The sequence below is a fragment of the Anomaloglossus baeobatrachus genome, chromosome 3 (genome assembly GCF_048569485.1).
Source record: "Anomaloglossus baeobatrachus isolate aAnoBae1 chromosome 3, aAnoBae1.hap1, whole genome shotgun sequence".
NCBI classification, from domain to species: Eukaryota; Metazoa; Chordata; class Amphibia; order Anura; family Aromobatidae; genus Anomaloglossus; species Anomaloglossus baeobatrachus.
In genome coordinates this window covers 278618616-278645993 of record NC_134355.1, presented here as the reverse complement: position 1 = coordinate 278645993, position 27378 = coordinate 278618616, and the positions used below count along the sequence as shown (strand labels likewise).

Here is a 27378-nt window from a genome sequence, read left to right as displayed (position 1 = left end):
AAACATGTCTAAAATATGGAATAAGAGAGGTCAACATTTTTAATAGCTCCACAGCAAATTATACAAATGCAATAGATGTTCAAGAACAAGAAACTGCATTTTACAGCTTTTGATAAATACCCAACCAACCACCCAAAACTTTTTTCTCTAAAGTAATTTGTTCTATGATGAGTATACTGATTAAAAATATTCCATCTTAATAAGAAAAGAACTAAAGACGACTTTGACAACTGGAAGAGCTTTAGACAAATTCCAGTTCTGCAAACGTAAACACTACTTTCAAATGACTACATGGTACTTAAGGTTAGTGATTCTCCAATAAGACCATTACTTCCATGTGGCCATTATGGTGGGTGAATCTCCAATGTAACTACAACCTTGATGATGTCCCCATTGGCTTCCGTAGTGACATTAATTAGTGATATCTAGTCTCAGACCTACAAGCATATCAGTCTTAGCAGGTTGGTTACAAGTTCAGTCACACTGGTCAGTCTAGTATTTATAAAGTAGTATTACCAGCTAAATAAACTATATTCTATTTTATTAGAGGCCTTGCTATTTGCTATTATTATATATTCATCAGATAAATAATTTAACTGATTTTTTATTCCATATTGAACATGTATACTTATTACTTAATTAACCAATTAATAAAATTGCACATTCAATGTTCTCAACAATTATTTTTTCTAGTTGTGAAGTCTGTGTGTGTTAAGTTATACGAACACTTAATCTAAGTTTCGAGGAAGTCCACATTTAGCTGTCAACAGTTCTAGGTGTCCTTACAAGCAATTAATTTTCAGCTGTTTTATACAATTGTTAAAACTTCATCCTCATCATTGTGCAGTGAGATTTCTTTCTGGAATAGTATAGTATAACACACGTCAGACTGAATTTATTTCCATTTATGCACTGGCATCTAGTGGAGAGGAAAGAAAGGTAAATGTTCTACAATAACGTATGTAGATAAAATGACTTATTTGTATCACACGGCTGCAGATGTGAGCACACAAGAACATATAGCAGTGTAAAGAGCAGGGTAGAGAACTGTGCACTGTCAAAGGCTGGTAATGTGAGAGACTATCAGTAGAAAAAGAAGCAGAAAGGGGGAAGGAGGGCGAGAGAATTCCTGAGGACTTGTACTCTGTGTGCTTCTCTCAGACTCTGTGTGGGAAGAAAAAACACCAGTGTAAAGCTGACCAGAAGGATCTACTCTACTTAAACACATGCTACACACAGCAAAGGAGCCAATGACAACCGGCAGCTATCTTCTCTGAAGACCAACATGAGCTCAGAGCCTTCAACACCAGCAGAAGCACCTCTGTTGTGAGCAGCATTTCATGTGGGGTTCTAATTGCCCAGACACTTGAGTTCTGAGTTCTCTTTCCTCCTGATAACTTTATGTTCTGTGATCTTCTCGAAGCGAACACTGCTGGAGTAATACTGGAGCTGCTGCTCTTCTGATTGCTTATGTGATCTGAAACTGTTGTGTAGGGGACAGTCACTCTCAGGAGTGGGGACTTGAACTTCAAGGAGCCACCTCCAGTAACTGTCAGGAGGAGCAAGGATAAGGTAGCAGGATTGTAACAGAAGGTGAGTTATTCTATCCCACCCTAGTTCTCTTCCAGCAAAAGAACACCAGAAAATGTGGTAGTTGCTATCAGATCACCAGTTATGGGTGGTGTGTGGGTTAAGGGATCAATCAGTGACAGAAGTCTGGGAAGGAGCCTCCTAATGTCAAGAAGGAAAAGTTTTAGGGGGAGGTGTCCTATTTGTTTGGGGTCATCTCTGCCTCCTGTGCTTTTTTTTCTTTTTAAATCACAGCATTGCGTTTCTCACTGTACTGCTCTACTTTATTACCACTTTACGCAGCTTAATAAAAGGAAGCTGTAGTCAATTATATAACTATGGTTAATTAAATTGTATGGGTACTTATACCTTATGGGATGAATGTTCCAATGTTTATATTAAAATAAGAGTTCCATATATGCAGTATTTAGAATTCAGACTTTAAACTAAAAAATATTATAATCCTTTCATTACATTATATTTGTGGTAAGTTTTTTCTTATTTTAAAAAGTAGTGGAATGAAAATTATGATATATGTGTGTTTCATATATTAACATGCACTTCTGTCAACTATTATTAATATATATATATATATATATATATACAGTGTACATGTCACTTTAAAAAAATGCATTTATTCTGTGTATATATTGTATATATACATAAACATGTGTGTTTGTATTTGCACATGTTTTCATTGTGTATGATCTTTTCCCATGTGAAGAACTATGGACTAAATGACGCTATGGTAATAAATATTTTTTATATATACATATATATATATACATATATATATATATATATATATATATATATATGAAATTATATACAATGTTGCTAATAGAAGTACACGCCACTTTAAAAAAATGCATATATATATATATATATATATATATATATATATACAGACACACATACAGTATATAAGCATGTATGTTTGTATTTGTATTTGTTTTCATTATGTATGCTCCTTTCACATGTAAAGTGCCATGGAATAAGTGACGCTATGTTAATAAATTATATATATATATATATATATATATATATATATATATTTATATTTATATATATATATATATATATATATATATATATATAATGTTATGTAAATATTTATTATTTTTTTTCTACTGTTTTCTTATGTATTCTTATGTATTCTTCCCCATATGCCTGAGGCTTCCTCTTCTTTGATAGAGACACCATGCATTGCTCTTGGGTCTTGTGTTTTGGTATGAACACAGTTCCACGTGGAGCCTGCGTGTGTATGTGTTTGCATTTGATCAGTGTGAAGGCAACAAGATTCTCTGTTTTCAAACCAAATGGGCTCTTGGCCATATGTTTGCCGATCTGGCCGTCTTTCTCAGCACTTCGAAAACCTGATACCCTAGGAAAAATGCTTTAGCTTGAATTTCACACATTGGCCCTAAATACTTAACACTTCTTCTTGTTCACATCATTGTACTTTCACCTATAAGATAAACACTTTATTATCAAATTTTGGACATTTTATGGATACATTATTTCCCTCCTTTTTAAAATATGCCATCCAGAATAGTTTGGAGTAGATGCGCTTTCCATATCTAGTTACAACCCATATAACAACAACTATAAAAAATTATTAACAATAACTGTAAATATTATTATTAATAATACAATAAATATAAATCAAAACATTTATAAAAGATCATGAATTTACAATATTGTGCGGTAAATAAAACTGAATATCAATGATATTCACACACTACATACAAAAATATGACCTGAAGTAAGAATGGAGTAGGAAATAATAATAGACAGTTACATAGGGGTACTTTAGATGCTGTCTGTAATTAATTGGCGAGTATAAATAAATAAAAAAATTCTGTGTAAGATACTAGTTACATGGGTGAATAGAATTCCTTAAGCTTCTGTTAATTTGGAGAGCTTGGTGTGCATTTATAAATATATACTTGTGTATGTGTGAAATTAGGTATTTTTGTGGGTTTTTTTACACAAAACAATTTATTATCCTAAACAATGGTGTTGTCCTTAATTATCTTCAATATAATAATTGTTTGGCGTTACTCCATATAAATAATATACTGTACTGTTTTAGTTTACTATCTCGAGGTATATAAACTTTGTAGTCTTTTCCATTTTGTAGAAGTGTATTGTTATCACACTTATTTTACAGTTGTTTATAGTATTGTCCGTAGATCCACAATACATGTTATAAGTAATACAGGCTGAAATAGGCTGATATTTCTCTACCATCACCATGTTTTCTATGAATATTTGCATAAAAATAATAATAATAGCAACAATAATTTTATGCACATTCTGGCAACTAAATATGCAAAATATATAGGGTAAACAACAGTTTGATAATGAGCTATAAAGTGCAAGTGTCAGTAAATGTTCAAGGTTCATGTTAAGGATCAGAATGGCCTGGTCGTCAGAGAGAGATTGTCTCATTCTGCATGATGCCTGAATAGCTGTGATGCATTCAGCATACTTTTATGTTGCAGCTGCTGATCGTATTTCATAGAACTGGTAAAGCACTTAAAAACTAAAATTAGGCACTGTCTGGTTGTAAATATTTCAGATTGCAACATGAAGAACTAAACAGGGAGGCTTTCCCAATGAAGAAGAATATGTGAGGTTCTAGCTGCTTCTATAATTGTTTTTGTAAGGCCATTTCATGTCTACCCTAAAACATGTTGTTTGCTGGCAATGTACTTTTAAGTGAATTTATCGGAATTTTGATGTCACTGCTTTAACCGCTTCTGCTCGAATCTTACAGTATACCCCTAGTTAGTTAGAAAATCTGATTTATTGTACTAGCGTTGATATTTGGTATTAATTAGTCAATACAGATTGATACCAAATATCAACGCTAGTACAATAAATCGTACAATTCTAGATATTTGACCAACGTATTGACACTTGTATGATTTCTATTGTCTTTATTACTTTACTTTTAATGACTCCCATAGTCGTTAATGTTTAGGCAACTCTAGTTACTTTATCAAAAGGCCTAAACATTTCCAAATCATTATTTTTTCATTGATAGTTACTTTGTATATATATATATATATATATATATATATATATATATATATACACACTGCTCAAAACAATAAATGGAACACCTAAACAAGGATTTTGTACTTTGGCGTCACCTTTTTAGATAGTATATATATATATATATATATATATATATATATATATATATATACATATATATATATAGATACATATATATATATATATATATATATATATATATATATATATGTACTGTCTTATTAGTTTTTTCTTTAGTTTTGCCTCTATTGTTATTTGCAGTTACATATCTCCATAGGGTACCATTGGAACTGGATAAGGTCCAGCTACAGCGATTTACAGTGCTTCCTAGTTTTACATTTTACATGTAATACTTTTTCTCAATTTTACCATTCTCGAGGAAACAAAATCCTGTAGCTTTAAGAGAACGCAGATGAACAGGCTCTTAGACTAAATAATTATTCTCGCCCATCAATGAAAGCTTTAAAGGGCACTTGGTTGAGGTTCCTGCACTTCTCATGTTATGGTTTCTAAATTTGAAAAAGTCTAAAATAAACTAAAACAAGATTAACATTTTGGAAGTTTGTTAGAGACAATTCTCTGTGCTGTGCAGGTTCTCAGGGGTTTGCTGCTCTCGTGAAACCACATTTTGTCACAAGGGATGTGATATAAATGAGCCTGACTGTAACCTTTCATGTCATTGAAATGTGCTAATTGATCGCAGAGACCCTGACAGAATAGCATAGTTTGATATTTGAAACCTTTCAGCATTGGCATGGCTCTGTTGCCCCAGAGATTTCGGGGCATGGTTTTGCCGATGAAGTAAAATACTTTACTACTGTTGAAGTGCAGAGGAAAGGAGCTTATGAAAAATAAACATTATTAATGTAGGTGAACATACTCTGATACTATTTGTGGACAGCTCTTTATTTTGATTGGCATATACTTTTCTGAAAATCCACTTTTTAACGTTAATTTGCTTTTACAGACACAGAAGTCTATTTAGGAATGACTTCTTTTTGCTGGCTATGCGGCAGATCATGTATAGTTTGGTTGGGTTGAAAAAAGTGATAGATTATTTCAACCTTTTATATTTATTTATACGTGACAACTACCTGATATGTATGTGTTGTTAATTAAACCTTTTAGTATCATAAAGAAATATTAATAGACTGAAATGTACAGTAGAGGACAAGCAAATGTGAAGAATGTCTTCAATGACATGAACACAATTGTAAAAAAGTGGTCTTATAACCCAAAACCCCACAAAATAAAAGTAATTTTAGCAAATATTTCGACATTAATAATTGTATAAAATTGTAACATTTACGCACGGTTATAAAGTTGATGAATATATGAAAAAAAAAAATATATACATATATATATATATATATATATACATGTACATGATCATTGCCAAGCATCTGTCATTCTCTTTTAACTTTGATTTTGTACATGAATTACGGGAAAAATAAAATAAGAAAAGCTGTTATTTGCTTCGATATACAGCCGAGCTAAGGTAGCTATACACACTTGTGATAATGGAGTGTGACAGAATTGTGTGAGCTACTATATACCCAAGTGTACGCTATGTAAGCGGAGTAAAGATTATCATACAGATTATTTACATGGGGCAAAAAGATGACCTGTGACTGTATCATGTAATGGATGAAGTGGCTTTTGTGCCCTGTCCCTTTCCATTTAAATTTTCAATGATGTAACATGTTGGCATTAATTACAGCCAAAATTAATGTAAATACAGTCTAAAGTATAAAGTAATGGGATTAGATTACATTGCATATTCTTGCAGTGGCAATTTTGTAGAAGAATTCTGTCACATGAAATAAATGATATTGGTGTATAATGTGCTTGAAACATAATTACTTTCTCTAGATTTGTCAAAAAATGTTTGATTCACAAAATGTATATTTATTTTAACTTTAAAAGTTGAAATTTATAGGATACATTTGGGTTGGGTGTTACTGTCTGAGAAAATTCCCATTTTGCTGTATCACATGGAGATTTATATTTATATTTTTTTTTCTGAAATGAATATTGCCCGTGAGCATTAGGAATGTGGCATCCATGCATGTCTATGCACAGCTTTAATGCCAGGTTACTGTCAATTTACAAGATATCCAAGGAAAAGGGGTATACAGTATCCAAATCCGTAAAATGATATAAAAATCCACTTTATTTATATCCATTAAAAACATTACAGCATTAAGTAATGATCCATATTGCAACACAGAGGACGCGTTTCAGATGCTAGGTCCTTATTCTAAAATTACAAAAGTATATTTGTTATAAATTAGATTTTTGTTGCTTTTGTGGTTTGTAGTTTTATACAGTGTTTGGGCTATGGCTTTATAGTGGAGCAAATTCAGTCAGTGATACAGCTGTAGACACTGATTTAGACATTCAATGACCGTAACAGGACTACCTTGCCTATTAGACAATCTTTACCTATCCATATTATCAAATGTGCTTTTGATTTTGGAAAATTTATGTCCAGGGATGCAAAGAATAACCATAGGGCTTCATAGCAAAACTTGTTTTCCAGCCTTTCCTCATATGTAATGATGAGCGAGCATGCCCGACACTGCTCAATATTCAATTGAATATTAGGGTGCTCAAGATGCTTGTTACTTAATCGAGTAGAGTGTAGGTGCTACATATGCTCGATTTCCTTCCTGGCCTATTCTTTTCTCTTTCAATTTTCCAAACGTGCCTAACAGGAGGGCCGGGAACAAGAGAGAGAGATCTGGTCCCCGACCCTCCTATTTGGGACCTCCATTTCAATGCTTTAGTTTCCCATTGACTTCCATTATGCTCATTACTCAAGTTGAGCCCATCAGAACATCTGACCTCCTCGATTTGAATACACACACTCATCACTACTCATAAGAACATGAAAAATGTATGATTTACTTAGATAGATTGTGAAGGATAATTCAGCTTCGCGAGTAAAACAATTTCTATATTGTAGATATAATAAAAGTCCAGAAATGACAACAAATGTTAAAATAAGTCAAAAACCATCATAATCTTAATGCGTCTCTGCTGTGTGAGCCCCATTAATCATTAAGCCAGAAACGCGTTGAGAGTGCCAGAGATATTGACTGATTTTTTACTTTTAATATGTCTACAATAAAGAAATTGTTTTACTCGCGAAGCTGGATTATCCTTCACCTTTCCATTGGAGTCTCACATCCTGGCAAAGATTATTCTGTGCTCCGAGTATCCTGGGTAGATTGCAGTGAGCTGGACTTGCCTTACTATTATGATTTAATTAGGTCTTTGCAATGTCTTCCATGTTGCATTCTACCTTTTTTCTGCTCTTTGGGATCTACACCAATTTTCCATTTCTTGGCTTTCATCATACAAAGTTATGTTAAACTGGACTTTATTTTTTTTTGGGCCTTATCAATCAGCCAAAGTTCAAATTGCTTAAATAACAAGGATATTAATGAAAAATTAAATTTGCATTCACTGCAAATTGAATGTTCTTATCATGCTTTGAGGTCTCTCCAGACTCCTGACTCCGGACCGTAATGAAAAGAGGATATAAAAAATAAATACCCACCTCATGACTCACGTGTCCAACTCCCCATTGAGTTGGTCATCTAGTTTTTACTCCTCTTCTTTTCATCTCAAACGTTCTCTTTGGTCATATTTACTCTATGCTGGGTATTCTAGAGGGACTTGTCCTCTGATGTTACTTTGGGCCATGTTGTAACATCATTATATTACTATGTGCGTTACCTGAGAGATACTGGGCCTTCAGTGATATCAGAGGCCTTTAAAGTACCAGAAGATTCGACTTTCAGTAAAACAAGTTGATAAGGATGCGGGTGTTAGAGGAAGGCAAAATGAAGACCTTTTTTCAACCTTCTATGGTTCATCAAAATGGTGGTCACAGCTGGCACCGTCTTGCTGAATTCACATGTAGAAAATTGAAAAAACAAAATCATTTTTCTGGAGACTTCAATTTTTTCTAAGATTCAATGAGAATTAAATTCCATTCAAATCAATTTGCTCTCTCTATTCATGAATATGCAAATATTATGACCAACATATTGATCTTGTCACAGTATCCTGTCAAACAAAAAGATTGCTTTAGAACATGACGATTATATATTTCAGTGACAATTATGGCTTCTGTGTTAACCATGAGCACATTATACTGTATCCTTAATATGTTCCTATATTTTCAATTGTCATTCTTATGTTTCACTGCAGTATTCTGCAGGAGAATACATTATAAAGTAAGAAACGTAATAAAATCACTTGTAAGATAAAAGGAAGCATCTACAAACTTTTCCCCAAAACATTATTGCTTACATATCAGCATTGATTGTGTCCACCCCAAGTAAGATAGTCCACACCATACTGCAAATATCACTTTAAGCATCATTCAATTAAACACCCACAATAAAGAGTGTCCTTTCCACGTTAACGTATCACCGCTCCTGTTTGCTTTGAATGGGGGCCTTTACTATGTTCAAGTCTTGCTTCCTTCTTCATCTCTCACAGGCAGCACATACTCTCTCTTAGGGGAACTTTGCACATTACGACATTGCAGCTGCAATGTCGGTGGTGTCAAATTGAAAGTGACGCACATCCGGCGTCGTTGTCGACATCGGAGTATGTGAATCAATTTTACTACGATTAACGAGCGCAAAAGTGTTGAAATTGTATGATCGGTGTAGTATCAGACATTTCCATAATGTCGCTGCAGGGACAGGTGCGATGTTGTTCCTCGTTCCTGTGGCAGCACACATCACTGTGTATGAAGCCACAGGAGCGAGGAACATCTCCTTACCTGTGTCCCGGCTGCAATGAGGAAGGAAGGAGGTGGGCGGGATGTTTAAGTCCCACTCATCTCCGCCCCTCTACTTCTATTGGCCGCCTGCCGTGTAACGTCGCTGTGATGCCGCACGACCCGTCCCCTTAGGAAGGAGGCGGTTCTCCGGCCAGAGCAACGTCGCAGGGCAGGTAAGTGCATGTGAAGATGCCATAGCGATAATGTTCGCTACAGCAGCTATCACAAGATATAACATGAGTGGCGGGGCGGGGACTATCTTGCTTGGCATCCCTACAAACGGCTTGCGATGTCGTAGTGTGCAAAGTACCCCTAAGTCCTAATCCAGACATCTGTTTTTTACATAAGTGTTCTATTTGTGGTTTTTACCCATTATGATCTAAGGGGCTGTTTTTTGGGGATCGTGTCACAGAGAGATATCCATTTTTATATCAGCATCACAGATGAAAAGTACCAGTACAAGTCTATGGGTCAGTAAATAGCTCAGATAGCACAGAGGTGGCATCAGTGTACAGACCCTGTGCTGTCCGAGATTAACATTGCAATGGATGGGAGAAGATTTGTAATTTATCTATACATCCATAATTGAAAAACTTAAAATCACTAATGAAACACTGACACTGACCAAAGATTGATGAAACCATCATACAAAGCACTGATGAAACCACCATTAACTTTTGAATGAGGCATTACTAAGACTAGCTACTTCCAATAGGTGGCGCTAGATTTTGTCTCCTTTCCTGGAGAGACAATTTGAATAATTCCCAGAGGGGCATTGCAGCTATAAGTCCCCTTACCACTCACAGCCAGACTGGTTTGTCAGGTCTCCATAAGGAGAATAGTCTTCCCCCGTGGTCCCCACATAGCTTCTCATACAGCCATATCAGATACCCACACTTTGCACTGACGAAGGGCAATCACCCTGAAACAATGTGTCTGCAAATTGGGATTCTTATCTGGCAAATATCCTAGGTCATATGAAAAGGCCAATTTTGACTTTTAGGATTGCTATTTCCAATAGGTGGCGCTAGAGTTTGTCTCCTTTCCTGGAGAGGCAATTTGAATAAGGCTAACTACGGAATTCTTCAGCTGCCCAACTTTCTTACATAGTGAAGGACCTACTAAGATACAGTCTTCTAATCTTGTACTCGATCTACACTAATATCAGGAGAACCACAGGCGCAGAGGGATATGAAATACACATTGTGTGGCTTCTGATTAAAACAATTATTCCCCTACTTATTTATTGTACTCACTATACTAATTCTTGTAATTCTTGTTTCAAAATCACAGGTGATGCCTGACTAGTTTCACCTTCCAGGTTTGTCACTCCTATTGAGATGTTTAAGATATTTATTAAAAGAGTCATCTGGAATTTACTGTCACACGAGTGTGGCAAACACGTTCCAACCAACCAAGGTCAGATGCACAACAAAAAGCACACCTAAAAGTCACCACAGACAAGGGGGGAAAAATGGGGACACAATAACAACGGTGGGCCCTGTGACTAGTGAGAGGGTAGATGAACATCTACTAACCTCACCTGAGCTGTCCCTACTCTCCTAGCCAACCCCTATACAGTCTCCACAACTGTCGCCGAGCAGCACACTGAGTACCTGAGAAGCCCTTTAGAGGCCCTGACTAGTGAGAGGTGGATGAGGCTCACTATACCCACCACTGCACTAAAGAAACAAGAGGGTAGGGAAGAAAAACAGGGGATAAAGAACCAAAAATGGATTAGATGTGACTCCTGGAAGATCCACAGTAGCATCCTTCCACCAAGGCAGCTTTCAACAAATGGCTTTGTATAGTCAGTAAAGCTTGCTGGAAGAACTGGCTATTTAAGCACAAGAAGATGTGTCTACAAAGCAGGTGCAGCTAACCTCAACTGCAGGAGAGCGGCAAACAAAAAAACTGACATTTAACTACTTCAGTACCAAAGGAAATGAAACATTTAAATATCCCCAGATAGAGATATGGGGCTCTAGTCCGCAAACTGCCACTAGGCTCCAAAACAAGGAGACGACCAAGGCATTTAATGTGCAAACCTATCACACAGATAGATCTTCTCTCTCTCTCTCTCTCTCTCTGTATATATATATATATATATATATATATATATATATATATATATATGTGACGCCCTAGCAGCAGTCGGACTGCTCGGCAGACACTTTGATGAAAAACAAAAAGGTTTTTTTTACGGGGGAGAATATTTGTGACGCCACCTGCGGTGTGCGGTAATAAGGAATACCGCCGCTGCTGTATGGGAGTGCCGGGGCTGATGGTGTTGGGGCAGCCTGGTGGTGATTCCCTCCGCAGGTAGGGGCCCCGGGACTCAGGGTAGGGAATAGGTAGGAACAGCCTATATTGATATAGGGCCGGCAGGGCGCTGGGGAGCCAGGGTACTCACTCAGGTGTGATGACGCATTCAGTGGACACAGACTCTGAGGTAAACAAAGTCTCTTGGTACTGCTGCACTCGGTGACTGCACGTGCGGTGGTCCCTTTCAGTGATTCTGTGGTGGACTGGAGCCTTCCTCCATACACTGTATACTGTGTGTGTCCCTGGCCCCGTTGGCTTGAAACCTTCGGGTCCCGTCCCTCTTTTTAATTGGGACCTGCTCTTAGCAGCTGGCACGTGGGATTTTCTGTGACTGCTCTGTGTGGGAAGTCCTATCCCTCCGCTGTGCTGACGCCGCTAATCTCTGAGCCGTCAAGTACAGGCCACTGTGTGCGACCCAGCCAGGCTCTCCTCAGGGAGCTCTTAATCCCCAGGTCCTCTCTCTTTTTCAGTTACTACCAACTGTCTAACTGACTCCTCCCACCAGCCTGTCTGACTCATAGGTGGGCGGTTCCTTTCCCAGCTGGAACCACGCCCCTGGTGTGCCTGACAAGTGTAGTGTTTGGGTGACTAGGATTTGTGCTGTTAGTACAGAATCACTGTTGCGGACCCCGGAACCAAGGAGGGTGGGCCCTGCACCAAGGATAGAGAATAGTGCAGTTCCCTGTGACACCCTGGACTAGTCCAGGGGCGTCACATTCCCCCTTGGTTAAACGTAGCTCGTCCCCGAGCTACAGTGCACCCAGAGTGTTTATTTTTATCTGCAAAAAGTGAACATTTTAATAAGAAAAACATATCTATCCATCCCACGCAGGGGAGGCACTTGAACCCAACGTTTCGCTTTCCCAATCCTTCATCCCACCCCCAAAGTTCCAAAAGGAGGCAAGCCACCGCTCCTGTTGGTGGCCAGACCTGGGCCATATGTCTCCCAGGTCTCTCCTCCACCTGTGTCTTCTCCTGTAGGTGGGGATGCAGTCCGTGGCTATGAATGGGAAATAACCATTTACAATAGCACGAGTTCGTGCTGGCTACCACCAGTCCTGTAGCCAAAGGTCCATTTTCAATAAAACTTATCATTGGTCGTCAATCAGGTCATGAATCCAGGTAATTAAAATAAAATCAACATTCTTCTTATCAACACTCTATATCAACATGTCTTACATGACTATCTTTAGCATGGAAAATAGTAGAATTAAAAGCATGGAAAATACTAAACATTTTTAAATTTACTCTATATTTAGACTATTTACATTAGGGTAGAGTAGCCGGGTTCCGCTACCATTCCTCATCTCTGAACCTATGTGGGGGCTGACCAAAGTTCACACGGGTGGACCTTCTCAGCTCCTGGCTTCCCTCTAACCCTTGTACTGTGGTGTTTGCTACTACCTGTTCCCCACTACTGGTGCTAGGTGTTGTAGGTGGTAATCTACGTGTTCGTGGTGCTGGTATGGGTACTTCTCTAGGTGCAATGATTTCAGGCCTCCTTGGTTCTGGTTCTTCCGCGGGTTGCGGGAATGTGAGTACAGGCACAATCACTGCTCCATTGTACATAGGCCAATCTTCCGGGAAGTCACCTAGGATGGTGTGGATCACTCTCTTCTTTTTCTCAGTCACTTGAAGTTGGGGCTGTTCTTCCTTCTGGATGTTCAGGGGTTCAGGGCACTTTTTCAAGTGGTCACGGGAAATTACAGCTGTGGTTCTTCCTTGGTCCTTGCTGACAAGACAGGTCTTCTGGTTGTTGAAATTGGAAGGCTGGACCACATATGGCTCTCTTTCCCACTGGTCGTCCAGTTTATGCATCTTTCTTTTTCTTTTTAAGACCACTTCTCCTGGTGAAAATGGAGGGGCTTGGGCTTGCTTGTTAAAGCTTCTTTCTTGCTTTTCCCTACTTTGGTCCAGATTCTCCTCGACATACTCTTGAATTTGCCTGTATTGAGCTCTACGCTTGGTATCCCAATCTGCATTTGGGGAATAAACTTCAGGCATCTCAACTTCCATCTCCAGATCCACTGGCAGTCTCCCAGGTCTAGCCCTCATGAGATAAGCGGGTGTGCATTTAGTGGAACTCACAGGAATACTATTGTACATGTCCACAAGATCTGGCAATTTTTCAGGCCACTCGTTCCGCTCCTCAAGGGGTAGAGTTTTCAGCAGGTTGATGACTACATAGTTCATCTTCTCACACATCCCATTTGTTTGTGCGTGGTAGGGGGCAGTGCGTATCTTCTTACACCCATACAATTTACAAAATTCCTGGAAGATTTCTGCTTCAAAAGCGGGACCTTGATCTGTTAGGACGTGATCTGGGTAACCGTGGGGTCTGCAGAAATGTGCCTGGAAAGCCTTCGCCGCAGTGCTGGCAGTTAGATCTTTGACAGGTACCACCACCAGGAATCTTGAATAGTGATCTACTATGGTGAGTGCATAGGTGTACCCATTCCTGCTTGGTGTGAGCTTGACGTGGTCTAAGGCAACGAGTTCTAGAGGCTGGGTAGTTACTATTGGTTGCAATGGCGCTCGCTGACTGGTGCTATCTTTTCTCCTTAATGTACATGGACCACAGTTCCTGCACCAAGCTTCTATGGTATCTCTCATCCCAGTCCAATAAAAGCGACTTCTCAGCAACATTTCCAACTTCTTCCAACCAAAGTGCCCAGCTCTATCATGATAGGCCTCCAACACCACTGGTGCATATGCTGTGGGTATTACTATCTGGCATATTCTCTCATGCGTTTTTGGATTAATGAGACTTCTGCACAACTTGCCTCCATGGAAACACAGACGACTTCTTTCTTTCCACAATTTCTTAGCTTCTTCTGGAGCATCTGGTTCAAGGTGTGAATCAGCCTCGGATATCAATGCCTTTATCAATCTGATTGCAGGGTCATTATCTTGGGCTTCTTGCCAACCATGGTGGGGCAATGGGTTGAAGGTCGCCTCTTGCTGATCACTATAATATCGGGGTTTCACTCTATCAGTAGGGCGATGGAAAGCAGGTATCTCAATCTCCTCCAGGTCATCTTCATGCCTCCCATCATCACACAACTGGGGCATCCTGGACAACGCATCAGCGTTAGCGTTCTTGCGACCAGCCCTGTACTTTATAGTGAAATCGTAATTTGCCAGTCGTGCTACCCACCGCTGCTCCAAAGCTCCAAGCTTCGCCGTGTCCAGGTGTGTCAATGGGTTATTGTCTGTATATACGGTGAATTTTGCAGAAGCCAGGTAATGCTTAAACTTCTCTGTCACTGCCCAAACAAGTGCTAAGAACTCCAGCTTGAAAGAACTATAGTTCTCAGGATTTCTTTCTGTTGGACGGAGTTTCCTGCTGGCGTATGCAATCACCTTTTCCTTGCCATCCTGTACCTGGGATAGAACAGCTCCCAGCCCCACGTTGCTGGCATCAGTGTACAGCACAAATGGGAGGTTATAGTCAGGATATGCCAGAATCTCATCTCCTGTCAAAGCTGACTTCATCCACTTGAAGGACTTCTCCTGCTCCTCACCCCATGTGAATGGAGAGCCAGAAGTCTTGCCGTGCTTTCTTTGTCCGACTAGGAGATCTTGTAAGGGGGATGCCATCTTGGTATAGCCTTTCACGAACCTCCGGTAGTACCCCATCAATCCCAGGAATTGGCGCACCTCTTTGATGTTCTGAGGCCTGGGCCAGTTCTGGATAGCTGTGATTTTCTCAGGGTCCGGAGCCACACCTTCGGCACTTACCACATGCCCCAGGTATTGGACTTTGGGCTTCAGCAGGTGACATTTGGAGGGTTTTAGTTTCATCCCGTACCTGGAAAGGGCTTCAAATACTTCTGCCAGATGTCCCAGATGCTCCTCATAGGTCTTGGAATATACAATTACGTCGTCCAGGTACAGCAGGACAGTCTCGAAGTTGCAATGGCCTAAACAGCTCTCCATGAGTCGTTGAAACGTACCAGGTGCATTGCACAGCCCGAATGGCATGCTGTTAAATTCACATAATCCCATCGGGGTGGCAAAGGCGGTCTTCTCGCGATCCTCCTCAGCAACGGACACTTGCCAATAACCACTAGTGAGGTCAAGGGTAGAGAAGTAATTTGCAGATCTTAATGCAGTCAAGGACTCTTCAATTCTGGGCAGTGGATAGGCATCCTTATGTGTGATGTTGTTAATTCTCCTATAGTCCACGCACATCCTCATAGTGCCGTCTTTCTTCTTCACTAGGACTAGCGGGGCTGCCCAGGGGCTGCAACTATCACGGATGACCCCAGCCTCCTTCATACTTCTCAGCATGTCTTTGGCACACTGGTAGTGAGCAGGTGGTATGGGCCTATACCTTTCCTTTATAGGTGGATGAATGCCTGTGGGTATATGATGCTGAACCCCTTTCACCCTCCCAAAGTCTAATGGGTGTTTACTAAACACTTGCTCATACTCCTGAACCACCCTGTAGACCCCTTGTTTTTGATGTAGTGGAGTGGAGTCAGTACCTACATGTAACTCTTGACACCACTGTTCTTGCTGAATCTGGGAACTGTCTGTGGCTGACTGATCTGGTGTGGCTGAGGACTTTACTGTCTGGATGAAATTCTCACTCACAGTGTACAATTTGGCTATGGTAGCATACCTGGGCAGTCTAACCTCTTCCTCCCCGCAATTCAACACTCGCACGGGCACTCTCCCCTTACGGACATCGACTACCCCTCTGGCTGTCAGTACTGTAGACCAGTGCTCTGAAGGCAGGGCCTCTACCACTGCCTGGTAATTCTGTCCACGGGAGCCTACAGCTGCCCTGCACCATATCATCATCTCACTCCGTGGGGGCACTACCACAGGAGCTGCATCCATTACCCGTACACCGCCAATTTCCCCACCAGACAAATTTACCTGTTGCCTCTGCTGGAGGTCTCGAATCTCTCTTTGCAGGACCCTCTGGCGTCCCGTTCCTGCAGTTTCAGAGAGCTGTTGGAGAAGAAACAATACTTCCCCCATACAATTCTCAATAACATTAGTCCCCAAAATCATCTTAGGGTTCCGGTCACTAGGGTCATTCTGCACTACTATGAGTCCTTGGCGTGCTAACTCCACCCTGCCCACCTTGATGGTTACCTCCTTGAACCCGAGTTGTGTTACTGGTAAACCATTTACAGCATAAATGGTGAGGTCATTGTCCGGTGGGGCGAGTTCCTCAGTTGACCAGAATTTGGTATACAGTACTTGGGGTATAGTTGTTACCTGGGAGCCGGTATCAAGAAGTGCTGAAGTCGGAATCCCATCCAAGGTGATGGAAACGATGGTCCTTCCTCCAACATACCGCTCCCGCCAGTCTGCTGGGCCTTGTTGATTTAGTCCTGGGGAGTGGCCCTTGGCCCCAGGGGTGGCCCGTTTAAAGGACAATAACGGGCGTAGTGACCAGTCTTGTTGCACCTATAACAAACAAGGTTTTCATACCGGTCACGGTTCCTTCCTCTGTATGTCGAGGTCCTCCCTCTCATCCAAGGGACGTCATCTGGGCAGTTAGCAAGCTGGATCTTCTCCGCCGGCTTGGTCTTGGGCTTGAGCTGCATTGCCTCTAGGATCCTTGCAACATCACTGCTCAGCTGCTGCACCTGTAAAGACAAATCACTGGTATCGCCTGCAGGCGCTGCTGGGGTCTTTGGCTCTGGCAGTGCTCTAACAGGAGGTGGCACATGTAGAGGAGAAGTGCCGGCTTGCCAGGACGTAGCAGGAGAATCAGTTGGCTCTGGGGTTTGCAAAGCCTTGATGGCTCGGTCTTTTAAAACAGCAAAGTCCATTGCAGGATATTCCAGAGTCCACAGCCGTAGCTGCTTGCGGTCCTCCACTGACCCCAGGCCTTGCAGAAACTGTTCAACAAGCACCTTGTTTCCTTCAGCTTCACTGATGGGAATGGTTAGTTTGAGAGTCCGTAGCGCTGATTGCAGCCTCAGAGCATAGTCTCTAATGCTTTCTTGTGGGCGCTGCTTGCAGTTGTAAAACTTTATCCGGAGTTCTGCCTCAGTGCGGTTTTCAAAGGAAAGTCGCAGACGTTCAAAAATGGCAGTTACTGAGGCCCGGTCCTGATCTGTCCAGGTCTCCGCCTCCATCTCTGCGGCGCCTGATAACTGGCCGAGTAGTACAGACGCTTGCTGCCGGTCATTCATCCCAAACATATCCAGAAGTGTGCGGATTTTTCTTTTGAATCCTTGCAGAGTGTCAGGGGAACCATCATATTGTGGTAGCCAGGTAGCGCCTGGCACATACGGTAAAGTCATTGGCATTATCTGCGCGGTCGCTCGTGCGTCCATGTCACCTTGATCTTGAGGGGGAACTGCCGCTGCGCTCGCTTCACCCAGCGCCGACATCTTTCTATGCCCCCTTGGTTTTCAGCAGCAAGATGGCGGCAACTGAATTTTTTTTTTTTTATTCACTTTGGGCTCAACAGTTTTGGAGAAGGCGCACGTCACCCAGGTTAGTGGGTCCAGTCCAATCCTGTTCGTGACGCCAAAAATCAATGTGTGACGCCCTAGCAGCAGTCGGACTGCTCGGCAGACACTTTGATGAAAAACAAAAAGGTTTTTTTTTACGGGGGAGAATATTTGTGACGCCACCTGCGGTGTGCGGTAATAAGGAATACCGCCGCTGCTGTATGGGAGTGCCGGGGCTGATGGTGTTGGGGCAGCCTGGTGGTGATTCCCTCCGCAGGTAGGGGCCCCGGGACTCAGGGTAGGGAATAGGTAGGAACAGCCTATATTGATATAGGGCCGGCAGGGCGCTGGGGAGCCAGGGTACTCACTCAGGTGTGATGACGCATTCAGTGGACACAGACTCTGAGGTAAACAAAGTCTCTTGGTACTGCTGCACTCGGTGACTGCACGTGCGGTGGTCCCTTTCAGTGATTCTGTGGTGGACTGGAGCCTTCCTCCATACACTGTATACTGTGTGTGTCCCTGGCCCCGTTGGCTTGAAACCTTCGGGTCCCGTCCCTCTTTTTAATTGGGACCTGCTCTTAGCAGCTGGCACGTGGGATTTTCTGTGACTGCTCTGTGTGGGAAGTCCTATCCCTCCGCTGTGCTGACGCCGCTAATCTCTGAGCCGTCAAGTACAGGCCACTGTGTGCGACCCAGCCAGGCTCTCCTCAGGGAGCTCTTAATCCCCAGGTCCTCTCTCTTTTTCAGTTACTACCAACTGTCTAACTGACTCCTCCCACCAGCCTGTCTGACTCATAGGTGGGCGGTTCCTTTCCCAGCTGGAACCACGCCCCTGGTGTGCCTGACAAGTGTAGTGTTTGGGTGACTAGGATTTGTGCTGTTAGTACAGAATCACTGTTGCGGACCCCGGAACCAAGGAGGGTGGGCCCTGCACCAAGGATAGAGAATAGTGCAGTTCCCTGTGACACCCTGGACTAGTCCAGGGGCGTCACATATATATATATATATATATATATATATATATATATATATATATATATATATATATAGTAGATAGACAGGCTTATGGGTGCACACTTTGTGGCATCAACCCAAACCTCCTATATGGCTGCAATGCGATATCATTACAGTTATTTGCTGACTTTACTAAGGGCATTGGGGCACCACTGGGAAAGATAAGAAAGAAGAATTAATTGTTAGCACAGGTTAGTTTCTCTCTCATTAGCCTTCTTTCTCATTTAGTTTTAATGCACAAAGTTCACCCAAAGCACAAGGGAGTAGAGATGCTATGCTGCTTTTTTTGTAGAGAACAACATGACATAAAGAAATATAAAAATACAGTTATAAATAATAGGGTTAGCTTTCTTTAGCAACATTATAAGCTTTCTTTAGCAACATTATATTATTAAAAACATGTAAATTTGTACTGACGGATCTAATTTCTGTGGGCAGAGACATAAAGCTCCTGGACCCCAATGAAACTTCATTAGTGAAAGTTACCATGTGCTATTTAGAATACTAGTGTTTTCTTATTTTGCAATGAGACAATTGCATTCCCTTTCTCACATATATTTATATTACGTTATAAATTTGGCTCAAGTGCAAGAAAAAAAAATAACAACAGCCAGCTCCCACCATGCAATAAAATACCATTCTGGCTTTATTATATATTTTACAAACAATAAAACACAGGAACCAAAGACAACGCGTTTCTGATCACTGAATTATTATTATTATTATTATTATTATTATTATTTCATTGGCTACTTAGAAGGCTATAATAATAATAATAATGATAATATTTATTCGCTTATACAGTATAGCGCTATTAATTCCATAGCGCTTTACATACATCAGCAACACTGTCCCCATTGATGCTCACAATCTATAGTCCCTATCAGTTTGTCTTTAGATTATCAGTAGGGATTTCAAACATATTGCTTTTTGTATCCGTGTCTGTTCTATTTTTTTTATGAAACATATAATAAAGCCTAAATGGAATTTTATTAGATCATTGGAGCTGGATGTTTTCCATCTTTCCTTATTACTACATATAGGCCATGTTATCTGTGCACCTTGTGGTGAGGTAGGAAAACACATTTGTAGAAGCCTTTTCAAATTTAGGATAAACGTGAAATACTTTATTTTACATTGAAGTATTTTTCCTGTGATTAAAGTAAGCAGAGTAGATTAAAGCTATTTTCAGTAAAATTCCTCTATTTTTTATCATGTCCATATCATTAATAATAATAATAATAATAATAATAATAATAATGACGTGTTTTTCCAAAAATAAAACACTGTCTTATATTTTTTTTGCCCCCCAAAAAAAGCACTAGGGCTTATTTTTGGAGGAGGTCTTATTCTTGGAGAAACACGGTTGGGGGTAAGTTTAGCCCCCAAAAAAGCAGACTCCCCACTTCCCAGGAGACTCATACTCACCAGACCCGGATGTCTGCGTGGCTCCCAGGTACTCCTGTGATCTCCAGTGGGTGCTGAACGCCGTCCTCCCCTGCAGCTGGCTGACACGCTGACAAAAACACACACACACATAGACACAGCAGATCGCAGACACACACAGCAGATTACACACATAGCTGATCACACACACACACAGCCGATCGCACACACACACAGCCGATTGTACACACACACACACACAGCAGATCACACACACGCGCACACATCACATCACAACCAGCGCAACCAGCCGCAGGGAATGATGGGAGGAAGTCATGTGTCCGGCCGCAGGTCCTGTTCTGCAGGTCCTTGCGCTCCATCGCACAGCCTCTCAGGATTCTGCTGGCGAGAAGAGATGGGTGTCGCTTGACGTGGTGAGTATGTATGCTATCCGATGTGTGTGATCCGATGTTTGTATGTGCGATCTGAATATGTGTGCGATCTGATTGTGTATGCGATCCGATGTTTGTGTGTGAGATCGAATGTTTGTGTGTGAGATCTGGTGTATGTGTGTGAGATCCGATTGTGTGTGAGATCTGATTGTGTTTTTGTGTATGTGTGTGTGTGTGAGATCTGATGTGTGCGAGTGTGCGATCACTGCAGGTCTTCTGTTCGGCATCTGGGGAGTGTGATTGTGGGTGCCCGCTGTCTATAATGAAGTGTCCTGTAATATCTGTATGTTTTTTAGCTGCATGGACACTTCATTATTGATCTGCGACTAGGGCTTATTTTCGGGGGAGGGCTTATATTTAAGCCTTGCTCTTAAAATGCTGAAAATCCCTGCTAGGGCTTATTTTTAGGGGATTAGGGGAGGTCTTATGTTTGGAAAAACACGGTAACAATGTCAAACCATGAAAGCGACAAGGTTTTACATTCATTTACATAATGACATAATAATACAAAAAAATCATATGATTGAATATTTTTTGTGGCGAAATGAGCAGGTTAGGCAAGATTCTAATTCTCATGTTTGTCATTTTATTTCCAGGGAAATTTGATTAGTGGAGACATTTTTCTTGCAAATTTCATGTTCCTTATTATGGTCTGGGTCTCTACAGACCCCAGAGCATAATAAACATAACTTGTAAAAAATAGAAGCAATCCTTATACTCACCTCATCACTCATCACTCATCTCTCTGGCTCCTCCGCTTCTCACCGTCACCCATCCGGTCTTCGCTGCATATTAAAATTGTGGCTGCTCACACTAAATCCCCTGAGCCTGTCACACTGTGAAGAGATTTCTGCATTTGATATAGCCAGGGAGATTTCTGTAAATGGACACACAAGGTAACTGTGAACACCATGATGTCATGATACCGTGACCTTTTGTGAGCTTGCGAAGGACCCTCTTGGGCCTTCATCAATGCTGGTAGTCCAAACCCAACATGGGAGGCCAGGGATTTCAGTGCAACCAGAAGCAATCAGAAGATGCAGCAAGGACCGGACAGATAATGAGGAGCAGCCTGAGAAATGAGAATTTGTTAAAAAACATTTTGATTTTTTTTATGGTTTAGAAAATTGGTGGCCAACAGCCACAATTTTGCTGATTCCGAGCAGAAGTGAATTACAAAAATATTGCATTTTGGTAGAGGCAGACTTTTGTAATATTAAAGAAGAATTTAATTCCAATCATATTAATTTTTATACCATTAAAAAAATGCATTTACAGTAGCATCAATTCAGAAATAAATCTTGTTTGTGGGATCTACAGTATTAGACTACTGTATATGGACAACGTAAATGGAAGGTTTGTTATTGTCACCGTCTTCTCTTGCTGAGTTTTGTGACAGACTCAGTTGGGCTTCCTCTCATACCATCCTAGACCACACACATTAAATGGGTTTCATTTCTTTAGACACAAGAGGGGATACTGTCGGTTTCTGTTGAAGCAGCAGACTCTGCTAGGTTGCTCAGCTGTTCCTGCTAATGTCCACTTCCGGGCTGGATAAAAACTCTCTGCCTCTAGCAGGGGGTGCTGGTTATTCAGAATCTTTCTGGAGCTTGGCCTGGAGGTGATCGGACGCATTCCTTTCTGCTTCAGTAGTCAGGTGTTTGGTTGTGTAGTATTTATCCCTGGTGTTGTTACTTTCTCCTTACCTTTCTTGGTTCCTGTTCACCTTCGTTTGTTTCCCCTGCTGGTTTTTTATTTGGTGCCTGAGTGTTGTTTTTATGCCCATCTGTGGTTTTCGTTGATGGGGGTTTTGGGGATCTCCGTTCCTGTCTGTCTTTTTGGGAGGTGTGTAGAGGGGACTTTACCATCAGGGCTAAGACAGAGGATAGGGAGAGTCTGGAGGCAGACGTCACTACCATTAAGCGTAATTCTGGGTTGAGGGTCAGCTTAGGGTCCCTTCCTAGCTTGAGAGTATGCACAGGGGCCCACTCACTTTCAAAATCCAGTCATGCTTGGTGTGACAGTTATTCAGGATCTCTTTCTGTTAGAGGCTGTTAGTTTTCGAAATAATGACAATTCATTAAGAATTGTGAACCTAGTTTTCTAACAATCAGATTTAAAGGGTTTGTTCAGGCAAAATTATTTTTTTCCAGGGGACAACATATATAACAATGTTAGTCTCGGTCACACTCCCGTACCAGCACTCACTTGAATCCAGTGTTCTACTCAGAGGCAGGAAGGGGTGATGTTGCAATAGTCCTGCAGTCACTGGAATGGTGAAATCAATGCTTTCAATGTTTGATCAGACCATAAAGCAGTATGTCTCATGCTGAATTTGTTGTTTTTTTTCTATATCCCATCTGCACTGCAAAAGTTTTAATTTGTTTGGATAACATAATCAATTGGATGGCCATTTTTTTCCTATAAATGAAAAAGAGACCAATTTTTATCAGTGTGCTAGATCATATATTCATTTGTCAGTTGTATTCATTATTGAGTTATCAGTCTTTCTTGGAAGATAAAAAAAGAAGATGGACATTTTTTTATGAGTCTCTTACTAAACAATTAAAAACTCACCCATTCATTTAAATTGGTGAGTTTGATACACAAATCAAATCAAAATTAGACATGTCTCCATTTTTGTTGTAGATAATGGGTTCAAAAAAAGGTGCACAACCTTCTGCACTGAAGCTGTGACTGTGAAAATTTAATTATTATGCATTTCTTATATAGCACCAACATATTCCGCAGCCCTTTAAAGAGATTGTTATCACTGTCCCAACTGAAGCTCACAGTCTAAATTTCCCTATCAGTATGTCTTTGAGGTGTGGGGGAAAACTGGAATACCCAGAGGAAACCCACTCAAATACATGAAGAACATACAAACTCCTAGGATATGTTGTCCATGGTGGGATTTGGTGGACTGGTCTTGGCTAATTATTAGAAATGGGTGAGCACTAAAATGCTTAAGTACTCAGTCCTTGTGTCAGACATTCTGAAAGTGCTCAACAACACAAACTAGTATAATGGAAATCAATGATTGGGAAGATCAGCTCTCCACCCACATACAATCAGCCCCAATGAGAGCATTGAAGGCTGGGAAGGAGGGACGGTGGAGTTTTATCATTTAACACACTACATTTGAAGACATTGCTTTACCCCCTTGGAGAGCCATTCAGAATCTAGAAATGGCTCTCACTGAGTATGACAGGTTCTCAGTTGTGTCTTCCATGAAACAAGAAATCAAAGATCCAGCTCTTTTTACTGAATTATTGGAGCTGGCACCCCAGCTTGTGCCATTTGTAGTGTCTGAATGGCTCTCCAGGGTGATAAAAAGAACATTTTTGGAAGTAGTGTGTCAAGAAAAGAAACAAAACAAAAAAATCGCCCTGCCTCCTCGGGAAATGCTCTGTATAATGACTGTCTTTTACCAGTCAGCTATATTGTTGCCCATTGATTTCTTTATAGCAGTTAGCTGATCAACTACCTCCACGACTCTCTCAGCTCCTGAGAAGCTTTCAAAACCACCAGTCCATAGCATTGATTCTCCAGCACCAATTCTCCTAATCATAGTGCTAACTGTCCTGAGCTGTGTGCTTGTTCAAATTCCCTTTTATTTTTATCTTTTAATACAGTGATAGTATTAATGGCAGAACAATCCACTGATATCTGAATGTGTTGCAGCAGAACTTGTGCTAAGTTTCATAATTTTACTAATACTACAGTTCTTTACAATAGTGGTGGCAGTTTGAGGATCTTTTAAGGTTCCCTTTAAAAAAAAAAAAGCTACATTTTTATTAACACATTATTAGTGATGAGCAACCACTACCATGCTCTGTACTTGTAAAGAGCAGTTGATGCTCTGATTAGCATAACTTTAATACCCTGGTATAAAGGAAGGCAAAGGGCGAATCAAGCTTTTTTCTATTTTTCTTGGAAATCTTCGGAAAAACTGCTTGATTCTCCCGTTGAGTTCCATTATATTTGAGTACTCGAGTCGCATCCATCCACGGTAGTGCTCATTCATCACTACTCATTATTGATCGTAATGAGCTAAAACTACCATGTTTGGCTTTTCGGGACTCGTTAAAAGCAGTTGGATGGCCATGACTCAAGAATCCAAATTTAATGGAAGTCAATGGGGGATGCTATCATTTTTCCGGAAGATTTCCAGAAAAAATGCTAGAGTCCCCAATTGATTTCCATTATACTCTGGTGCTTGAGTTGCACCCAACTCCGTGTCCAACTGTTGTTAATGAGTTCCGAGCACCTGAGCATGTTTGTGTTTGCTCATCACTAATTTTTAAGACTCATTATATTCCCCTACATAAAAGTAATCCCAATCTGCAGTTATTACGTTAAAACACAAGGTTGTGTTTAGAGAATGTCCCAACAGCTCATGTGCATATAAACATACGTGAATGCACTATGCTTAAATGTTTTACTTCTATAATTTTAACAGTCTTTCTATAGTTTTGACATCGGTTTTTGGTACTGGTCATGTGCTTCCATCTGTCAGATTCAGGTGTCAGAATCTTAAATGGATGGATGCATGCCACCAAACTTAGATATGTGAAAATGACGTCAAGCTCTCTCTAGGGCATCTGGAATGTAGTAGGGTCAGCACTGAGCTCAGTTTATGTGCTAAATATTTTAACATATTTATTAGTGATAAGTGATAAGTACAATGCTCAGTGCTCAGTACTCATAATGATGAGTGAGCTCTATGATGCTCAAGTGCTCTTTACTCGAGTCAAGCAGATCAGAAGCTTGGACAGGCTCAACTTGTGTAACGAGTATAATGGAAGTCAATGATTGGTCAGTACAGCTTTCCACTCAAATACAGCCAGTCATACACAGAGGTAGGGGGGGCACACAACATCTAAAAACATTGGATTTACCCCCATTGAGAGCAATTCAGAGCCTGCAAGTGGCTCTCATTAGGATCCCAGCTCACATCATTCAGTGAGGCTAGCCTGTGCTTGATGTTTCAGGAACGGCACATCCAAGCACCTGCGGAACTCGGCTGAGCACCGAGTGTACCTAAGCACCCTAAAACTCAATCGAATATCGAGCAGTGGCGAGCTCACTCGTTCAACATTAATATTTACATGTTTATATTAATCTTATAGACTTATTCATACAGGTTAGTAAACAATAATTGTGTTTGATTTGGGCAAACTAAAATATACAGTACATCAAAAAAATGCATTAGACTTTGCTAATGTAAAGTCTGAAAGAGGAAGCAAGAGGAGGTATATGAAAAATATAAACAAAAAACAACTTTACACCCCTCATGTTTGAGATTTTTTTTACAGTAAAGTTTGTGTGGACACATCAATACTTTAAGAGTTAAGGGTGCTTTACACGCTGCGACATTGCTAACGATATATCGTCGCGGTCACGGTATTTGTGACGCACATCCGGCGTCGTTAGCAACATCACAGTGTGTGACAGCTAGGAGCAACGATCAACGATCGCAAAAACGACAAAAATCATTGATCGTCTCTCCTTTTCATAATATCTTGGTGGTGCAGGCCGCTGCTTGTTTGTCGTTCCTGCGGCATCACACATTGCTATGTGTGACACCGCAGGAACGACGAACATCTCCTTACCTGCGTCCACCGGCAATGAGGAAGGAAGGAGGTGGGCGGCATGTTCCGGCCGCTCATCTCCTCCCCTCCTCTTCTATTGGACGGCCGTTTTGGGACATTGCTGTGACACCAAACGCACCTCCCCCTTGAAGGAGGGATTGTTCGGAAGCAACAGTGACGTCGCAGAACAGGTATGTGAATGTGACACTGCCATAGTGATAATGTTCGCTACGGCACCGATCACCACATATCGCACCAACGACGGGGGCGGGTGCTATCGCTCGCGAGATCGCTAGCAATCTTTAGCGATGTCCCAGCGTGTAAAGCACCCTTTACAGTATCTGAAAATAATGTCTGCAAGAATTATTTATGCTCTAATGGAAAAGAATGTATCAAGGTCCTACAACTCTAGTATGGTTTCTTAAAATTGGATTTTAAACAACTAGAAACAACTGTCTTAATTAGAGATGAGCGAACCCGATGTTTGGTGTTCGGAGCTTATACCCAACACAGACTTGTCCAAAAAACAGAATTTGGGTTCAGAGTTTTGGTGATTTACGTGTGCAAACCACTCAAGCAAGCAGCACTGTGCTCAGGTACGCTTGAAGCTTAGCCCAGTGCAAGCTGCTTACAGTATTTGAACGGCTCGCAGTGGGGGTAACAACAGCGTGATCGGATGTAGTGTGCACCATAACAAATGGAAAAAATCACGCCCACCTGCTCCAGAAGTGATCTATTTA

At 41.0% G+C, this 27378-nt stretch overlaps 1 protein-coding gene across 8 annotated transcripts in view; it reads left to right on the top strand.

Annotated features, from left to right (window-relative positions):
* The first annotated feature begins 985 nt into the window (after positions 1–985).
* The window catches only part of EYA4 (EYA transcriptional coactivator and phosphatase 4), a 579250-nt gene continuing 552857 nt past the window's right edge, over positions 986–27378 (top strand). For 7 of the 8 annotated variants that reach the window (XM_075339874.1, XM_075339873.1, XM_075339870.1 and 4 more), the window contains exon 1: positions 986–1593. The gene's annotated coding sequence lies outside the window, so the exon portion shown is untranslated. Of the gene's footprint in view, positions 1594–4189; positions 4205–27378 lie in introns of those variants that run through there. The other variant, XM_075339867.1, reaches the window with a different exon arrangement.